The sequence below is a fragment of the Arvicola amphibius genome, chromosome 5 (assembly GCF_903992535.2).
Source record: "Arvicola amphibius chromosome 5, mArvAmp1.2, whole genome shotgun sequence".
NCBI classification, from domain to species: Eukaryota; Metazoa; Chordata; class Mammalia; order Rodentia; family Cricetidae; genus Arvicola; species Arvicola amphibius.
This window is the reverse complement of record NC_052051.1, coordinates 155425121-155447159: the sequence shown is the minus strand read 5'-3', so window position 1 is coordinate 155447159 and position 22039 is coordinate 155425121.

Below are 22039 nucleotides of genomic sequence, written 5' to 3'. Positions count from 1 at the left end.
ATGTGTACCGTCAGAGGCCCTGAGAATACTGGAGAGACTTGTTTCTCCAACCTAAACATGTGAACATCCACCCTTTGTTCTACCAACAAACGGTGAAGTGGGGTGCTATGTGGAGAGAAGGGGAATGAAGGGTACTGCCTCCCACGCTGCATCAGGATGAGCCACCACAGCCTGCTGACTTGCACCAGACGTGTGAATTGGACAGCAACCTATTAAAGTTATCTCATCAGCACGTGGTTTCTGGAGTAGTTATGTTGAAAGGGTAGGAAATACCCCCAAGAAATAGTGTACCCTCTTACCATGTCACACATTGATGAAAAATGTTATACAACTCTGTTTAACTCTAAAAGTTAGGGAAATGATGGCATGTCATTGAGAAACACAGAAAATGTGTGCAGTTCTAGAGAATATTACAGGAGAGTTTATGTCGCTGTACTTTGAAAGAGAAAGAAAAATCAATCAGCTGTAACAGTGACCTTGGGGTGGCATGTAAAAAGATGGCCATTTCCTGTAGCCAGGAATGTCCAGAATGTCCTCACTGTGTGGCCCCAGTGCCTGGGGGCAGTGAGCATTGCCAAGAGTTGCCATCCCACACACTGAGGTGTGCTCAGCGAGAACAAGTTCTTCCCATTCCCTGTGGTCACTGTGGATGTCAGTGAGAGGTGATGATATACACATAACCAGGTGGTATTCTTAACTAGGTATCAGTCTGCCCCTATTGCTCCAATAAATCTCCACAGCATCCTAAAGCAAGGGAGAAACAGCTGCAGTAACATTGACAGAGGACCTGGCTATTAAGCTGTCTGCAGACTCTAGAATCAGTGAAATGTTTGACAGTGCAGGGACAAATACGTATTAGCAACATTGCTTAATCCATGTTTCAAGGGCAGAATTTGAAACCATGCTTTCAAACTGAGCTTGCTCTGAACATTGGAAGGATACTGTCATCAAAGAAATGCCAGACGCCGTGCCTTGGCCACGACGTGTGTCTCCTGCCTTTCGTCAGCTTGCCAAACCTTGCGGGCAAAATGCATCTCATAAGACAGAAAGCACACGGCTCCGAGATGAAGGGAAAACAATGCCCAGCTTGGAAGCTAGCTCAGTCAATGGTGTGTTTGCTGCACAAGCATTGGGACCTGAGTTTGATTCCCCAGAAGTCACATTTTAAAACTCAGATGTGGTGCTACACACTTGTAATCCCGGTGCAGTAGCCATGGAAACAGGAGGATCCCAGAGACCCAATGACCGGTCAGCCTAGTTATGGAGAGAGTTCCAAGTGAGTGGGAGACATGTCCCATAAATAACGAAGATGGGTTCTCAGAAATGACAGCGAAGGCTATGCTCCTACCTCCACACGCATGTGCATGTGTGCCCATGAACCCACTACCATGAGCACACTCTCATATTCATGTACACATTTTTAAAGGTTATAGAGTCAATATTTTCAAAAGAGTCTGTAGTGATGTTTTGTTTATGTTTTAATAAATAAAGTTTACCTGAAGATCAGAGGGCAGAGCTAAGCCACTAGAGGTCCCCGAATGGTGGTACACACCTTTAATCCCAGCACTCGGGAGACAGAGGCAGACGGATCTCTGTTAGTTCACAAGATTGAATCTGTCTAAAAGAGAAAACAGAGTTCACACAATGGTGATCCCAGCACTTGGGATCACACGCCTTTAATCCCAGCACTAGGAGGTGGAGACAGGAGTGCTATGGCTGGGCAGAGAGAGGAATATAAGGCGGGAGGAGACAGGAGCTCAGTGCAGTCTGAGGACAGGATTGACTGTTTTGGTCTGAGGATCGATAGAGGTAAAAGTGGCTGGCCGCTTTGCTTTTCTCTTCTTTCAGCTTTCACTCCCCAATATCTGACTCTGGGTTATTATTAAGAACAATTAGAATTTGTGTTACACCCTATCTAACAGTTTTTTTTCCACATGTGGTGAGTGTGTGTGTGTGTGTGTGTGTGTGTGTGTATGTGTGTGTGTTGTATATACATATATTCCTCAAAAGTGGAAGACACAGGCCCTAGGACCATGGGGGTCAATCTACTGACTCTTCTAGCACAATTTCTAGTTGGTCTTAATAATAAAAACCCAGAGTCAGATTCAGAGGTTAATGCTTAAGATCAGAAAAGCAGAGAGCCCAGCCACTAGAGAGTTCTTTTACCTCTACCAATGCTCAGGCCAAAAGGGTGATTCTGTCCTCAGACTGCATCTCCAGACTCCACCTGTCTCCACCAAACCTCAGACTGCCTGTTTCCTGTCTCCTTCCACCTTATATTCCTCTCTCCACCTGGTCATATCATTCCTGTCTCCACCGTTTTTACTAAATGATCCAAGAGCCGGATAGAGGACGACATTTGTAGGTATGGATCTGTGCACACACATTCCCAAGCTGCGACTCCCCATGAAAAGGGAAGTAAGGAAAAAGCTCCAAACATGCCCAGCGTGTAGCCTGAATGCAAACGGCAAGGTGAGTTTTCCTGAGGGCATAAACTGGTGTGCTGGCTAGTTTTACTTAAACATGATACAAGCTAGAGTTGTTTTAAAAGAGGGGACTTCAGTTTAGAGAATACTCCTACTGGAGGAGTTTTGGGGCAAGTCTGTAGTGCAGTTTCCTGACCAATAATTGTTGTAAGTTGTGCAGCCTCTAGGCAGACCGGCGACTGCAGAAGAAAGTAGCCATGGGGAGCAAGGTCAAGGTAAGAAGTAACGCTCCTCCACTCCTCCGTGGCTTTTGAGTCCGTTCTGGCCTCCAAGGCTCCTGCCTTGAGCTCCTGTCCTCACTGATGGAGTACAACCTGAGATCTATCAGGTCACACACTCCTTCCAAGTTGCTTTGGATCATGGAATTTTATTACAGAATTATAAATCCTAACTAAGACAACTGATGCACACCTCTTCATGATTGGCATGCATGACAGTCATTTGTATAGTGTTGACATGTGCAGTGTTTTTGCTAGACCATACAGTCTAACAAGGTTGACTCAGGAAAGGGAGGCTGGTACCACAGGGTGACTTAGGCTGAAATTCTGTCACAAATACAGATCCCCCACCCCCAGATTCAAACAATGATCGTGAAAGCTTTGATGCCACCTAATCAGTTCCTTCTCTCCAACTCCTCCTGGATTTTACACACACACACACACACACACACACACACACACGCACACACGCACGCACACACCTCCCTTTCCACATTTTATGTCCCTTCTTTTCTTTCTTTTTATTTTTTAATTTACAATCCCCTTAGCTCAGTTAGACCTGCAATAGATCTGAGTGAGTCTGGGGCCATCCACTGGTGGACAGACATCTACCAGAGACTATGCCTCCAGAGGAACTTGCTCCCCTCTTGTCGGAGCATTGACCAGCTTGGTCCTTGCTCCAGCTGCAGTGAGAGCTGTGGCAGGAAGACACTATTACTCAGTATTTTGACTCTTTAACAGCTTTTTAATGTGTAAATATTATCTCAAAATTTATCAAACTAACATATATATATATATATATATATATATGGGAATATATATTAAATTTTTGTCATGATATTAATGGTCATATAAAGTACTAAATAATTCTAGAAAAAGGCTTCGTTTAGCTTCCTGTACATGATTTCAGATTCGAATCTCTATCAGGTAACTAGGAATTAAGTTTTTGTACTCTGGATGTACATAGCAAATATTGATCCTTTAACCTCTTTGAGATCTGCCTCATATGACATTTAAAATGTTTAAGTTTTCTGAAGTGAACCAAGATCATACCTAACAGTGACCTTTGAAGTCTCCAAAAGGAGGATGGGGCCCCACAATGATAATTCCACCAGGATTGTGTTAACACCGCTTAACTGAAAAAACAACACCTAAAAATTGGCTTTGTACTACAAACTGCTCGGGACTGTTTCAGGATTGCTAACTGAGGCAATCCTGCCTCTCAGACTACTCTAGCCAAGATTTAATCAAGCCTTGAACTTCCATATTACACAGAAATGGAACAGTAAATGATATAGATACTATAGATACCTCTCCCATGACTTAACAATTAACCCATTTTTTTCTTTTCAGGATCCCTGAAGATGCCATCACCCCCAGAGAGCAGGAAGTAATTTTAAGAATATGATACCCACCTTCCCAAGAGGTGGGATAGTTTAGTTTTGAGCTTTTAATGGGTTATGGATATTTGTGATTGTTCAGGGGGTTGGTTACAAGTTGTTATTGATAATGTTCAGAAAAAAAGATCAACAAAGGAGTTTAGATGCAGGGTTATAAAAAAGAGGGATATAGATATGATAGGATATAATGGTAGATTATTGAGTATACTTTGAATAGAAAAAGTGGGTATATACAAATATGATAAAAAGGTAGATTATTGAATCTACTTTTAAACCCAAAAAGCAACTACTAGTTTTAAATATTTTACATTGATATGGAGTTTTGTGTATTGTTACAAACATTTCTACTCTTGTTCAAGGTATTGTACATATGCAACTTATTTAACAATGTAATGCAATTATAGTCCTTGAAACTTATTATTACCAACTATTTAGGATAATAAGGAAATGCAGGTTACTAATTAGTCAACTATTACAATCAAACTTGTACTCATATTGGGTATGTTTTCAAGGTCAAACAGATATATTTTAGATAGAGAGGTTGTCTTCAAATACTTCAGAGATCTTCAGAATATGGCATTTAAGATGTTTTAATAATATGGGTACTTTTTTTTATGACAATGAGACATGTATGCTCCTGGCAGCACCAATCTACTTCAGAGAAAATGATGGATATTGAAGAAACTCCACATGGAGTTTACTTTCCTTGTGGTGAAAGTAAGAAAGTGGTCTTGCCTCGACTCCTGACAGGATGCTGTCCTAATTGGACAAGCAGGAAACAAAAGAAAGTGACTGCTGAACTTTGCCAAGACAGTCCTTTAGAATATCCTGCTTCACGGGAAAGTCTGCCATTTATGTTAGGCCTGGAAGCCAAAGGTCCAACGTTGGAGAGGAATGTGGGTTACTGTCCAGGCAGCCAACTATTTCTATCATTTCTCACATTTTTTGGAAGTCACTTTTTTGCACTTCCTTCTTACTCAGTTAATATTATTTCCTTCTTGGGTCTCTGAGGGAGTGGAAGGCTAGATAGATATAGCTTTCCTTGTTACCAGATTCAGAGAAGAAATTCACTAAAAAGGTATGAGGTTGAGAGACATAAAGAGATAGTTTGGGTTGGTAACGCAAGTTAGAATAGAAAATGAATTATGTACTACCTTTTGGATTCACCAAAATAAAAAGATAATAGAGTATTTTCTGCAAATTTGTCAATTGTTAATGGACTAGACATTGTTGATTATATTTTGCCTGTCTTTATTATATATAGTCATTGTACTTATTGTACATATTTTTTCTTATGTTATAACCTTCTTTTTTATTTTAGATGAAAAAGGGGAAATGTGGTGATACCCTGTTTATACTCTAACAAATAAAGTTTGCCTGAAGATCAGAGGGTGGAGCTAGCCACTAGTTAGCCATAGATCTGGAGGTCTGTACAAGCAGACAGGAAGTGATATGGCTGGACAGAGAGAGGAATATAAGGCAGGAGAAGACAGGAACTTGGTTTATTTTTAGCTGGAGATTTCATAGAGGTAAGAACTCTAGAGGCTGGCTGCTCTTCTCTGAACTTTCAGCTTTCACTCCCTTATATCTGACTCTGGGTTTTTATTATTAAGACCAATGAGAACTCATGCTACAGGCAACTGGAAAGGCATCCAGGCACCTTAGCGTGCATGAGCGTGCGTGCGTGTGTGTGCGTGCGTGTGTGTGTGTGTGTGTGTGTGTGTGTGTGTGTGTACATGTGCATGTATGTATGCATATATAGCAAGAACGCAAAAACAACCTAATAGCACTTCAAAGATCTTTGACCAGCTGGCTGCCAAGGCACAGCTAACTTTGGCTCCCTCACATCTCAGTCCCTGTCCCTCTAGTATCATTCCCTCCTGTCTAGTCTCCTCCCCATATCTTTGCTTTCTCTTCCTCTTTCTCTCTCACATCTCACATTCTTCCCCTCACACCAAGAAGCACTGGTGCATGTCTGAGCCTCAAGGATGCTTATCTCCTATGAATCACAGCAGATTTTTTCAGCCCTAGCTAGCCAGCATCAATTGTTCCAGAGAAGCAAACGTTTCTCTTCAGCGGTGCCAGGCTATGGTTAATCACAGCTCATTTTTCAGCTGGAATTGATTCTTAATTCAAAAGATCACATGAAAACCCTGATGAGAGTCTTTGCTTCTCTCAGAAACTTCAAAAGTCAGGCCTCCCTCATCCGCAATTCTCTCAGCGTTATCTTCCAAATTCCCACAACAGCTCATTAAGCCCTGATCTTCCAAATGCTCCACCTTCCTCCAACAAAATAATCCAAGTCATAAAAGTCACCTGGTTAGGTCCATGACAACACCTGTTCTCTGGTACCAGCTTCTGTTGCTGTGATGAAACCCTACCCCCAAAAAACCTGGGGAGGACAGGATTGATGTAGCCTACACTTACACAAAGGTGATCATTGAGCAAAGTCAGGACAGGAACCTGCAGATAGGAAAGAACTGAAGCAGAGACCATGGAGCAAGGCTATGTTTTGGTTTGCCCAGCCTGCTTGTGCTTAGTTTTCTTATACAACTCAGGACCACAGGACCAAGAGTGATGCCACCCACAGAGGTTGACTCCCATCACATTTATCATCAATCAAGACGATGGTCTACAGACAAGCCCCCAGGCCAAGCAGATGGAGGTAATTCTGCATCTGAGGTTCCCTTTCCCCAAGTATTGTCAAGTTGACAACCAAGATCAACCATCACAGATGGAATTTGTGTGAAACAGAGGGCCACTATTTTGGTTGGGAAAAAGTACTGTTGAAGATAAATAAAATAAAATGAAATAAAATAAAATAAAATAAAATAGAAAGCCAAAGCAATAAACTGGACAAGGAAACTTACTAAAAGATCTTTTTAAAAAATAACATAGATTCTTTTTGTTTAGACACCTTTAAATGACCACCAAACAAAGCCAGGTGGTGGAAAGAGGAAGATGTTCACCTCTCCTTAGAGTCCACATCCCATCAAAAGGCCACACGACTCTCAAAGCAGGTCCTGATCTATAAACCAATGGCAGTCCTTGGTTTTGAGTGTCTGTCCTTGGCTTGTGCTCGGCTTCCATAGCTATGACTTTGGCAGCTCCGAAGAAGCCAAAAGGCCCTGCCTCTCACAGATGTCTACTTCCCTGAGAGTCTTGCCTTCATCAGTGGGAAGAACATCCTCGCTTTTGACCATCATGGCCCAGGCTGCTGAGGCTGACCATACAGAATATGACCATACAGATGCTGGGGCCAGTGACATGAAGCCTGCATTGGCAGCAGAATGAGAATTCCCTTGTGTGCAGCCAGCACCTAAAGAGTAGACTCCAGGGACACAGGCTGAGGACACAGGCCCAACCTTCCCAGCAGCTGTCTGTGCCATGCCTGACCACCAAGGCTTGGCACAGCTGTGTAGTGCGAATTCTAATTGGTCTTAATAGTAAAAACCCAGAATCAGATATCGGGTAAATGCTGAAAGATAAGAAAAGTAAAGGAGCCAGTGTCTAGAGAGACTTTTTGCCTCTACCGAATTCTTATACTGAAGTGTGCAAGATCCTGTCTCCATGAATTTTCATACTCAATGGGCTGAATGAAATGAGCTCCTGTCTCCTCCAGCCTTATAGCCTTATAATGTTCTCTCCACCCAGCCACATCCCTTCCTGTCTCTACCTCCCAAGTGCTGAGATTACAGGTGTGAGCTTCCACCTCCTGGCTTTGTTTCTCTTTTAGACTGGATCAATCTGGTGTATCCCAGGGTGGCCTTGAACTCTCAGAGATCCATCTGCCTCTGTCTCCCCAGGGCTGGGATTAAAGGTGTGTGCCACCACTGCCTACCCTCTATGGCTAATTAGTGGCTTAGCTCTTCACTCTGATCTTCAGGCAAGCTTTATTTGTTAGACCACAAACACAATATGACCACACAGCAGAGCCTGGCAGAAAAAGTGAGAGACCCACACAGGAATTCTATGAGATCTTAGGAGGTGGAGGAAGGAAGCCAGCAGCACGAAACTGAGAACAGGATGCATAAACCTTTTCCTGTCTCACCCAGGCTTGCTAACCTCGAGATTAAATGACAAACGGCTATTGATTTGTGGAATGCAATCTAATTTCAAAAGAAAAGCTCCCTCAATGCTATAATCAATGTGGGTGGCAACAATCGCCCACCTTCCTGAGAACTAACTGGTGTTTATGGTAGCCTTGGTCCCACAGACAGTAACAGAGAGGCAGATGAGCCTTGGGTGTTGTGTCCCAGGTATGTCCCCCAGTGGCAGGCCTAGGTCCTCAGGAATCTCCAACCTCCTTCCCTATTAAGCCTTTTCAAAAGTGTCTATGGGAACACAGTATCAGCCTTGGTCACTGGACCCAGGTTGACCTATTGTCTCACACCAGTGGGTACTAGCCATGCTGATTATGGTGTCTTGGATCTGCTCCAGCAGTGGCTATGCCCTGGCTGAGCCTGGTAGCCACTGTGTGGCCCAGACATGGGATTGTGATGAAGTCCCTGTTAGATGAAGATGAATGAATAAGTGTGATATGATGGTAACACCTGCAGTAGTCCCTGAGCAGGCACCCCTGGCATCCAACCTAGTCACTGATGTAGGGTCCCCTTCAGCCTTCATCAGCTTTCAAGGATGCTCTCCAGGTACCACAAACAACCCAGATTTTTTGGATATGGTTTTGCAGCCATATCCAAAATGACATATAGGGGAGATGGAGCCCGGACAGTGATCCCTAGGGCCTGGCTCCTTCCCCGTTTCTACAGGTTGGACTCCAAGGATGGTTGGACCAGATGTACTCGGAGGCCAGGGAAGGACATGCTGACCTCTCGAGGTCCTTTTCTGGCTGTGTTTCTGAGAGACATTCAGAGTCTATTCCTTCCATATTTGCTAAAGATTTCAGACAGTTGCCTCTTGAGAGACTAATGAGTTGGTGCCGTCAAGCTGGCTGCACTTCATTCCTGAAGAGGCTCCAATTCCAAAGACCTTCTCAGCCCTGAAAGCTGGATGCTTATGCAGCAGGGCCCTCTTCCTCCCTCCCTCCCCCCTCCTTCCCTCACTCCCTCCATTCCTCCCTTCCTCTTTCCCTCCCTTCCATCCTCCCTCCCTCCCTCCCTCCCTTCCTTTTTCTTTTCCACTATATTGCTAGGGCTTTTATTATGGCATTTCCATATATACATCCAATGTACTCTGAACATATTCATCCCTCCTCTGCTCTGTTGACTCCCATTTCTGTGTCTTATTTCACATCTCCTCTGGATTCACATGTGAAAAACAAAGGCAAAACAAAACGTTCACATCCTGTTCTATACATGTTCACACCAATGACGAACTTCATTCTTCTTCATAGCTTAATACAACTCCCTCTGTATATAATCTACCTTTCCTTCATCCGTTCATCCACTGATGGGCACTTAGGGATGTGCCAATGCCTGTGGCCTGCTCAGAAACGGTGCAGCTGGACCATATGGTAGTTCTATTTTTAGCTTTTGGAGGAACAGCTCCACTCGCGATGCCTGCACCAGTCTACACTCCAGCCACGAGTGGATAAATGCTCTCCTTTCCCCACAGCCTTGCCAGCCTCTGTTGCCAATTGTTTTCACTCTTAATTTTTGGATTTCCAGTGGCGTTTTATTGTAATAAATTAACTGAAATCAAGACTTTACTGTCTTTTGTTGAAACTCATAAACTCAGGAAGAATTCTTGTGTACACACAACATAACACATCCCAGAAGAAACAGAGCCAATTAAACAGAAGGTCAATTTCTTTTTCAAAAAAAAATGTTTCCAAAATTCTAAGTCCCCATAGTTGGCAGTGGAGTTGATCCCTGTGGCTACAGATGACAGCCATTCTGATGGGGGTGAGTGGGAATCTCCAGGAAGTTTGATTGGCGCTTTCCTAAAGAGCAGACTCCCTCTGGATATAAGACAGGAAACACCAACTAGACCCAGGATCCAGGTCAGGGACCAAGTGTGTGTGTGTGTGTGTGTGTGTGTGTGTGTGTGTGTGTGTGTGTGTCCCTCCGTGTCTACTGCAGAAGGAGAGCTTTGAACTTGCTGGAGGCAGTCCCTCTGCTCTAGGGGCCAGCTCAGCTGAAGTATTTATGTCCTGTCTATATTCCAAACAAGAAAGTGATTTAACCGCTAAAAGAAGAGAAGAAAGGAAACGTGAAAGGAAGGACGTGTGTCTTCTCAGAGATGGCTGAAGGAAAGGTCCATGTGTGTTGAAAGCACAGGGTGGTGTGGGGGGTATCCTGCCCTTGGTCCTCATGGATGTGAGGGATGTCTATGGATGGGCAAACCCATTGTTTCCAGGGACCAGGTGGGACACTCTGTGACAAATTCCTATTGGTAAAAAGTCACGGTCTGCCCACTTCCATCCTGCATGTAATGCACACACATTGTTCTTCGGAGACTACAAACTCATTGCAGTAACAGTGTGCCATAGCTCTCTGAAACTTCTGCTGAAAAGTCAGACCATGACTGTTTCATAATGGGCTCTGTTAATCCAGGAAAGCCCTCTTCTGTCCTTCCGGTTGGCTCGCAGTTATCTTTCGGGGGAGCATTTGAAGATGAAGCATCCATCCATCCTGCAAGCCACTTTCCCCAGCAACTATCTAATGGGAGACCAATAAGGGAGGAGGAGGCGAGGAAGGTGAGCTTAGTGCCTATGGAAGAAGAAAGGAGTCTGTTTTTCCCTGTGCTTGCAACAACTCAAGTCGGCTCAACAAACTAAACCCAGCCCATTTCCAGGTTCTCATTCTTCATGGTATCTACAGGATCAGTGATATGAATGCTACCCATTTTCATATGTATGGCTACTGATGTATTTTTAACTGAACAACAAGGGGTAATCAAATCCTACACCAGCATGTGTTGATTCTATCTTCAAACTGAAAGCTCGAACCCACATTTTTCTCATCTCCACAGTTCTGTCTTCACCCGTTTAAAGTAGAGTCCTCTTGTGGAACAAAACCAACAGAATGAATCTATATCCCCAAAGAGATTTATTACATCAGTTTTTATGATATGGGTTCCAGCTCCGTCTTTGGCGGCCATCTCGTTGTCTGGGGCTTCCCCGTCCTTTCTCTGTCAGTCTGTACTGCACACACGTCTGAAAAGCTCACCCTGATTCGAAGACCTCAGGTGCAAGCGGAACATGCAGCTTTCGATTTGTCGATAGCTCAGTCCAGCCTCTCTCCTTCCACAGGCCCAATCCTAGTCTCCGTCACACCGCCTGATAGAATCTTCAGGCCCCATCATCTGCCTTCCCTGATTAAATGAATTTTCTCTGAGAATTTCACAAGTTACAGAAAGATGAAAATGCATAACTAAAAACTGTCCGAGTTATGTGATCCTAAGATTTTAGGCAGAAAAAATAAATGCCTATGAAATGTAAATGAGAAGGAGAAAACCTTGGATGGGAAATTGTCAGCTTCTCTTCAATCCTGTTTAACTCTGGTCAATCTTCAAATTAACTGCTGTGAATTCCAAGCCTTCATTTGGGTCAAATCTTCAAAACCACATGTGAAAATCAACTTCTTAGGAGACACAGTTTAGCCATCTGTGGCTTCATCAATATTAGAAATGCCGTAGGTGAAGGAATCCCAAGGAATCCAGGTGGGGATATCTCGCCCCATCTAGAACTAACCCATGAGTTGAGGCATCTTCTCTGCCCACAGCCACAGCTTCCAGTAGGCAGGATAATTACTGCACAAGCAACAGCACCTGAACTACTGAGTTGGGGCACCGAAGACCACACCTACACCCACTGCTCTAAAATCAGGAAGAGTGAAACAGCATCAGACAGAGGAACTGACACATGAAATACCAGGAGTACTGTGAGCAAAACCCCCAATCACGCACAACAGATGCCTCTGTTTTTTTTAAAGCCTTCTCCAACCCATTTCCCAAACATGAGAAGCACCGGGCTGTCACTAATGTTAGAGAGGTATTTCGTACAATGCTGAAGATACTAGTTAGGTGTCCATATCCCCTAAAGAAATGCTCACTCATGCTCCTATAAGCAACCCTAGTTAATCTCACAGGGTCTCTCTGTCTCTGTCTCTCTCTCTCTCTTTTTCTCTCTCTCCTCTCTTTTCCCATCTGTGTGGTGTGTGTGTGTGTGTGTGTGTGTGAGAGAGAGAGAGAGAGAGAGAGAGAGAGAGAGAGAGAGAGAGAGAGAGAGAGAGAGAGAGAGAGAGAATAGAAATGAGAAGAGCCTAGGAAGATTTCACAGGAAGGAAAAAAGAACAGCTAGTTGTGGGCCAAAAATGGATGCATTAGTGAGGAAAAAACTCCACTATATGTGCACAATAAAGGAGTCCTAAAGATCAGATGCTACAAAAAACTGTAAGTGCAGTAGGCTAGAGCAGTGCATCTTTGGTGAAAGACATTGTTTCTGGGGAATATGAGGACATTTCAGACGCTGAAATGAAGAGGCCTGTCTGGCCACCTGAGACACTTCTGCCCATATATATCTCCTAAAACACAACTGCAGGAGCTGGTGGCACAGTGCAAGAGTAGAGCCCTTGCCAACCATCTGGAAGGGTCCAAGTTCAGTCTCCAGCATTGCAAAAAGCAGTAGCACAATAAGAGAGTCACCACATGAATGTGGCGCCCAGAGTCATCGGGTGGGGTCAAGGAGGGGAGAGCTGTGCTGTGCTCACTCCCAACATGACAGGGCCACTGCACACGTTGGCTAGAGTGCCTGTGGCCACGTCCATGAGATAAAACAGGCAAACTTTCAACCTGGGTGGACAGGGGTCCCCTGAGACCCCATGCCTGTTTAAGGAGCTACTGGCAGTTGATGATTGCAGAAGAACAGAAAGTGGCTCTAAATCAGGGACTTGACCTCGGGTAGGTCGCCCTCACCTCAGCGGATGCCTACACACCCAGGCCCGGATGGTCAGCACTAACCAGACTCAGGGCATTATTAGTAACACAAGAAAGAGGACATAAAGTCAGAGGAGGGGAGCCAGCTAGTTGGCGTGGAATAGTGGCCGGTTAATATGATCAAAATACATTGTACAGATTGTCTTTATGATGCTCTAAACTATGACAGAAAACCAAGCACCATACTCCACGTGGGTTGCACACACACAGAACGAAGCACTGTACTCCACGGCGATTGCACACACATAGAATTGAGTACCATATTCTATGTAAATTACACACACACACAGAACCAAGCACCATACTCTGTATTACACACACATCGAATCAAGCACCATCCTCCATGTGGACTGCACACATTAAGCAGGGCTGTGACTGGAAGGAACGCCTTGACTTAGCCCTACCTTCCAGATGTGTCTCTGCAGTGACCCAGTGCCACAACATCTGTGTGTGTGTGTGTGTATATATATATATATATATATATATATATATATAATCATAGGCATGCAGACATACACACAACAATAATAATGATAACAAATAAAATGCATTTAAAATAAAAGCATGCAAATGAGAATTTGGCAGTCCCATAGTCTAATCTACAGATTTGCCATTAATACTCTATTGAAATTAGTTTTCACTAAAGTAAAATTTGAGATGATTTCAAAAGTACACACATCACACTCTAAGACACATTACTTTTATATAGAATTGCATGTATTAAAACTTATTGCCTGTGTGGGTGTTTTAGACCAAAACCAATTCCCTGGTGCTCCGTGTCTGTTCTTCCTAAAATCTCTTCTTTTAAAACTTCTTCCCTGCAGCGTTTAACATGTGATCATTTTATTTCTGTTTAACTGATCTTCTGCATTACTTCCAACATCTTTCAAGCTGATTGAGTGCCTACCAGTCTCTATTCGGATAGTAATATCTCTTAATTAAGAAACATCTGTAAACTTCATGAATTTGTTGTTTTATCTCCTTCTATTGGATCATTAATTAGGAGATAAATTAAACCTCATGCAAATCCCAAATGCAGATGCAGGCCAGGGTCTGCCCGCACTACTGGACACAAGGTCACTCACCACAGCGTCGTGTTTGCAGCCTTTCTGAGAGTTGATCCTAATCACTTAGGCAAATCATTTGCATCAGTATGGGACATACCTTCATCCTCCACAAGAAGGTATTTGGTGCTTCCCAAAAATGCTGCATGCGGAATTATACCAAAACCCTTAATGTCCTTGCTTTATCATCTGATAGCAAACAAAACCATCACACTGGTGTTTCATAACTGGATTATAAATAGATCATCAACTCTATTATATTGCATGTTATACAGTATATGTATGCTAGCATCTATGTCAATTATTTTATTCATTCCAAATATTTACTTGTGGGAGTGTACCTACTAAGTTAAAGCATTTTACTTGCTGCAAGAACGGAAAGGGGAAAGAACATTCATTCCTTAGCTCCACGCTGCCTCTTTTGGAGCATCCGTCACGTGCTGGCATAAATATTGGCTTTCTTGGATGGCTGTCCCACTGGAAGAAAGTGTAAAGCCCTTTATTTTTCATACCTAGTAACCAGTACAATGCCAAACACTGACGAGTGGCTTGAAACTTAGCTGAGACTAAAGGAGCGCAGAGGTCTGTACCTTTGTAGATAGTGAGTCAGAAATCAAGAGAGTGCAGTGAAGAGACCCTTAGAGCTCAAAGTGAAGGTTCCGAGGTGGTGCTTGGGAGGGAATGGAAAAGGTAGACACTCATGTAAGATGTGCTGTCCCATCTGTTCAGTCAGTCAGTTGCTCCAAGAAGGGACACACAGTGAAATGGCAGCCCAAGTTTACTCTGATGGTCGCAGGTTGAGAAAGGTGTGATAACTCAGTAGTATCTCCAGTCTAGGGCGTGGGTGGGATGAAGAAGGCAAGCAAGTGACCTCTGTATGATGTCATGGGATAATGTTTCTGTACACTGTGGAGATGTGCATTGGTTTAATAAAGAGCTGAATGGCCAATAGCTAGTCAGGAGAGGATAGGCAGGACTTCTAGGCAGAGATAGGAACTCTGGGAAGGAATCAGAGAGGCAGAAATTTGCCAGTGAGAAGCAGAGGAAGTAGGACATATGGAACTGAGGAGAGATAATGAGCCATGTGGCAGAATGTAGATTAATATAAATGGGTTATTATAAGTTTTAAGAGATAGTTGGGAACATGCCTAAACTAAGATCAAGTTTTCATAATTAATAAGAAGTCTCTGTGTCATTATTTGAGAGCTGGCTGTCAAAGAAAGTTCAACAACATTTGGTGTCCAACATGGAGGCTCATATAACCAAGCATAAGGACTGAGAGAAACTGGCAGGCAACTCAGTGGTGGGAGACTAGGTAGAAACCCCTGTTGCAGTGCAGAACCAGCAACTTTCCAAAGCAGGAACAGGTAGGTGCCCTGACAGTGCCCTAGGCATGAGGCTAGGCTCTCACAGAGAGGCAAGCTGCAGCTGCAGCCCAGAACCAGTGGGGTAACCTGCTGGACCAACCTAAAGTGTGGGGGCTCAGATCCAGCCACCAGTGCCACGTGCCAAGCAGAGCCACAAAAAACCTAGGATTGGTTCATGCTGCCAGTACGCAGAAAGCTGGGTGCAGATCAAGGAAACCTCTGAACAGGTACAGTATGCTGTAAAATGTGCTTTCTTGTGGAAGAAAGAAAAAATGGGTATAAACAGTCATAGAAAAAAGGCTGTAACTAATATAAAAACTATATACAATAAGTACAATGATGATATATAATATATATGGGCAATAAACATATCAACAATGTCTAGTCCATTTGCAGTTGACAAATTCAGAGAAATATTTCATATCTATTCTATCTTGGTGAGTTCAAATCCTTATACCTAATTTACTTTCTATCATAACTTGCTTTCTGTACCTGGTAAACTATAACTATAGCTATCTAATCTTCAACTCTCTCAGAGACCCAAGAAGGAATAATAACTGAGTAAGTAGGAAGTACAAGAAAGTGACTTCTAAAATGTGAATAATGACAGACACAGCTGGCTGCCTGGACAATCACCCAAAGTTCCTCTGCAGTGTTGGGGCATCCATATTTAGCCTACAGGCCTAGCATATTTGTTAGACTTTTCTGCAAGGCAGGATATTTTGTATCCTGCTTGTCTAATTATGACAGCATCCTGTCAGCAGTCAAGATAGGGGCATTTTCTTACCCAGTGGCTTACTTTTGCCACAATAAAGTAAACTCCATGTGGAGTTTCTTCAATGCCTATTTTCTTCTCTGAAGTAGATTGGTGCTGCCAGGAGCAGACATGTCCCATTGTCATAAAAAAAAGAAGAACCTAGGTTATTAAAATATCATAAATGCCATATTCTGTAGATGTCTGAGGTGTTTAAAGATGACCTATTTATTTAAATTGTATCATTGTCTGACCTTGAAAACATACCTAATGTGACTACAAGTTCATTATACTGGGTGATTAAATACTAATCTATATTTTCTTATCATCCTAAACAGTTGGTAATAATAATTTTCAAGGACTAGAAATTTGCATTACATTGTTAAATGGGCTGTATTGGCACAATACCTTGAACAAGATTAGAATTGCATGTATAGTATGTTTTAACAAAATTAATCTCAAATTAGTATTGATATACAAAATATGTATACAATATACAAAAGTAAAGTCAACATAAAGCATGTAAAACTAATAGTTGCTTTAAAAAGTATATTTAATAATCTACCTTTTCATCTTATCCTATCTGTATTCTCCCTTTTTCTTTCCAGAGTAGATTAAATAATCTACCTTTCTTTCTTTTCATATTTATATCCCCTTTTTCTTTTCCTTCCTTCCTTCCTTCCTTCCTTTCTCTCTCTCTCTCTCTCTCTCTCTCTCTCTCTCTCTATATATATATATATATATATATATATATATATATTGTTTTTTGAGACAGGGTTTCTCAGTAGCTACAGAGCCCATCCTGGAACTATCTCTGTAAACCAGATTCCCAAGTGCTGGGATTAAAGGTGTGCTCCACCACCACCTGGCTTTTATTTTTTTCAAAATAAGAACCTTGAATCTAATTTCCTTTGTTTAGTTTTTTTCCTGACCATTATTCATAACAACCTGTAACAAGCCCATTAAACAAAGACAAGCATCCATAATCCATTTTGGGGGGAATGTGGGCATAGTTTTCTAAGCTACTTCCTGCTGATTGGGGGTGCTGATAATCTTATGGGGACTCAAAGAAAATTTTGGATTATTGTTCCAGTCCTTACTGGAGTATTCTGTGAGGCTGGATCATTTCAGTCAGCAGTTTTGAAGCTGTTCTGAATGTAGAACTCAGAGGAAACTGCAACAAATGTTCTCTGAAACACTGATCATCTGGGTCATCTGTTCCCATTGAAGATTTTTCAGGGCGTATTCCTCAATCAAACCTTATTTTTCTTAACCCAGAAGGAATCCATAGCCTCTCACTTCCTGTAAAAGCAAAAGTAAAATCTCTTCTCCAAGGTAATATATCTCTTGACTTAAATTTTGAAGTCAAGGCATTTTCAAAATATATAGGTTGGAATAATCCAGCAGCATTTATAATCAAATGTCTTTTAGCAGCTGTTGCTCCTTCCTCAGCAGTCAAACAATTTAAAGACAACATAATAATATACAGTCCAGATTCTCTGTGCATTTTCCATCTTTACATAGAAGCTAAGTTAGAGTGAGTGGGAGCTGGAGGTGCTAGTTTTTCTTCTGAACTCAGGTGGCTAGGTTTGGTTTCCAATTCCTAGAGCTGGGATTTCAATCCTAGCCCTGGCCTGGTCTGGTGACTAAAAAGCCTCAGGAAAACAGCATGTTTGTGAATTTGTACTCCAAAAAAGTTGGATGCCAAATGAAGCACGATTAATAAAAGCTCAGGTTCAGAAATTGGGGTCCAACCTGAAGATCCAAAAAGCAAAACAGCCAGCCACTGGCTCTTACCTCAACCTCAATCTGAAATGGTGATCCTACCTCCTGGAATCTCAGAAGGGGACTATATCTGAGAGCTGTCTCACCCCATCTTATATTCCTCTCTAGGGTTGGCATCAAAGGTGTGCACCACTGGAATTAAAGGCATGCACTGTCTAATTTCTATGGCAACTAGGAGCCACTGGGATTAAAGGTGTGTATTACCATAATCTGGTCTGTAAAGTTAACCATCGGGACTGTTTTAACTCTCGGATCTTCAGGCAGTCTTTATTTATTAAAATATAATTGAAATGCCAACTACAGGATACTCTTTTTGTACACTGTAAAGGTCTGTCTCTACCAAGGCACCTTCTGATTGGTTTAATAAAGAGCTGAATGGACAATAGGTAGGCAGGAGAGGATAGGCAGGGTTTCTAGGCAGAGACTGGAACTCTGGGAAGGAATTGCAGAGGCAAAAATTTGCCAGTGAGACACAGAGGGACGTCAGACACATGGTACTGAGGAGAGGTGATGAACCCTGTGGCAGAACAAAGATTAATATAAATGGGTTAATTTAAGTTTTCAGAGCTAGTTGGGAACAATTCTAAGCTAAGATCATGATTTTATAATTAATAAGAAGACTCCGTGTCATTATTCTGGAGCTGGTGGATCAAAGAAAGTCTGGCTACAGTGTGAGCCTGGGATTATGCATGAACCTAATTATTCTGGTCCACCTCTTCTTCTTTCACCATGGAATAAAACAGAAGAGACCATGATCGTGTCAGAGAAGTGAAGCACAGGCTGAAAAAGACTGGAGCAAGGTTTGGGGTTGATGTTTGAAAGAAATGACACAGATGGTAAATAGGAATGTCCAGCTAGGGTATGAGAAGGTCTCAGACTCAAGGTATTAAGAGCCACCACCACAACAACCTGTGCAAACTTCAGTTGATTGTGGCCCTAACAGAATGGAGCTCTAAGAACCCCTTCGAGGCATCAGGGTGAGCTAGGCAACTCAGGAGAGGTTTTAGGTTACACAGTATATAACACCACTGAAATCTAAAGAAGTGTTTGGAACATTTGCTCCAGGTACCATATTTTTGGCTGAGCCTTGTGGACAATGAACCCTAGGCACAGAAAACAGTCATCTTTGCATGCTACTAATGACCACTTACAAGAGCCATAAAATCTCTAGATTAATTTCTTAAATTTTATAGAATGTTTTAGTACAGTCTTTGGACAGATAAACAATGTACAACACTGGATATAGCTAGCTCTATGGAAAAGCACTTGTCAAGTTTGCAAGAATACCTGAACTGAATCACAGACACCCAAAGAGAAATATAAAGTATATTACTATTCAGGAGCAAAGTTCCAAGTGCATAGTTGAAAATCAGTGTTAGAGTCTCAACAAAACTTGACAATCTTAAAAGTAGAACAAGCAATAACTCTTCAATGTTTAATGGAGAAAATTTAAAGGCTTCCTTAAAAGTTTAAAAAATTAACCTTATAAACAGGTTATATAATTACCTATGTATTCTATATGAAGTTAACAGCTTCATGTATAAAGATATATACCACATTGTTAAGTAAAAAAATGAAATACAAACCCTCCTTGTTTTAGCTGTTTCTTATGTGAACAAGTTTTACTTGCCAACACTTAGTTAACATCCATCCCCAACAACAAATTTCAATTTCAGTTTCCATAGTATTTTCTTAGCAATAAAGCAGTGTTTGAGCCTTGCTGCTAATGTTGCAATTCAAACATCACTGCATAAATAACAAACAAGCAAAGTGAGTGCTGGCCGATCACATCACTTCTTTCTGCGTGGGTTAAAGATTGCTCAGTGAACATCTGTTTTTGGCTCACACAGAGAACACAACACTCACCCATGTTACCCTCTTGCCTCACAGTGATAAACCCACATGTCCTTTTTACCAAAATTGATAACAGAAGAGATCAGTCAACGAAGATGAAAGTCTAGTGGATTCATTTTCTACCACTACTCTTGACAGTTTACATCAAACCTAATGGTTTAAAATAATTGAACTTACTCTCCTACAGCTGTAGAGGTCAGGAGTATGGAATCTGTCTCCTTAATATGAAGATCTTTGTGGTTCTACCAAGTCCACCTTGATACCCAGGGCAGTTTTCTATCCCATGATCCTTAACTTGAGTCAATTTGCAAAATTCCTTTTGCTAAAAAAGGTACAATTCATGGCTTCTTGGGACTGGGACATGGACACACCTAAAGAGAGGGACCATATATAACTGTCCACAGGAAGAAAAGAAACGTGGCGGGAACACGGATGTGAGGCTGGATCTGCTGGCAGAGAGACAGCCTTGGAGGACTCAGGTGCAGCCAGAGGACAGCAGTGCGGATGACCTCTCAGCCAGGCAAGGGTGGTGTGTGATGAGGACGCAGGTGTCTCGGGGCAGCGGATGAGGCAAAGCCTCTGCTGCAGAGCCTTCACTCAGAGGTTTTGGCAGCTGTCAAAATACAAAGAAAGGCCTTTGAAAGGAAAATGACAGTTCTCCAAGTCCCCGGCTCTAAGTGGCCGTTCTACGACAAGGAGAAGGCAAACGGAGCGCTGCCTGCTCTTTCTGGGATTCTGCAGTGAGAGAAGGCACTTCAACTCAGTTCTGTGTGCCTTGTGTCTTAAATTATGGCATCCTGAGCAAACATTAGCTTTACTACTCTTTGCTTCCTGTACATTTATAGTGACAATAAAAGAACTTTTAATGTTTTGACAAGAAATTTTAAAGGTCGCAGGACCATCGTAATTATGGAGATTACTTTGTGTGGTTTCAGTGTGGAGCTCTTTTTTATAGCCCCCCACAGCCCTGTAACGTGAGGACAACCCACAGGGTAGACACCATACCTCTAACTGAAATGCAGATTGAATGCAGTTCTAACCAAGGTTCTCATAGGCATTCTTCATGTATCTCAAGCAGTTTATATAGTTAAAATGCAAAGAATACCCAGAACAACTTGTTGTAGATGACTTATTTACCAGGAATCTATTCTGCTGTAAGTTGTATTGTGTGGCGTGGTTTCAACACAGGGAAAAATAGACCACTTGAGTAGACCAGATCCACACATTAGACTCTGGTATTGGATATCTATCTACTTGGAAAGTGAAAGATTTGCACTTTTTCTAGATGGAAACTTAGACCACATGTGTAACCTTAAACCAACAGGGGAAAGTATAAAAGAAATCACAACCAGGGCTCTCTGGCCAGCAGCCTTACCTAATCCGCAAGCCCCAGGCCACTGAAAGTCCATGTCTCCAAAAACAACGTGAACGGTACCAGAGACACAGTCATGCCCTGACTTCACACACACATTTCCCTAAACATACATGAACACGTTCACATGCCCCACATTCACAGGCACACACACATGTACTCACAAGCACACTCATAGGCAAGCAGAAATGTGTTTTACATGTTTGACCTCTTCACTATGCGAATTTGCCTCTTTTGCTAAATATTTATTTTACCTGGCAAGCACAGAGACCACCCTTTTTTTCCTGTGGCTCCTTCCCCGCCGTACAGTTTTGTGCTGCTCTTTAATTAAAAGAAAAGTTTAAAATGTAATTCAAGGTGTCAAGGAAGAAAGAGGGGATGAGAAGAGATCTTTGGGATGGGGAAAGAAAGTCGCATATTTGCGGATTTTTAATGAAGCGGTCTTTTAAATATTTTCATACACGCACCGAGTTAATGCTTCGGTAGGTGAGTTGTAAACGCTCCTTTTCGTCCCATAATTATCAGTGAAATGTTCTTTAGTGTGCGGTAATAACTCTCAAGCTGTGCTATTTCTCAGTTAATAATTATACACAACAGCGTGAGGCATGGGAGCAAAGGGGAAGTTTTCCTCCTTCAAGCGTTGCCTGCATCTCTTCTCTCCCTGGTACCTGCCCGATCTGCGGTGACTGTCCTTTTTAATCTCCTTTCTTCTCCAAATAGAGGAGCTAGTTAGTTAGTTTTCTTAAGGGAAGAATGTGAGGCAAGATTGCTGACTGGGTGAAATTGCCCCCGTACAAAGCCAAGACTATAATAGGCTGGCTTTAAAAAAAATAAAAGAAGA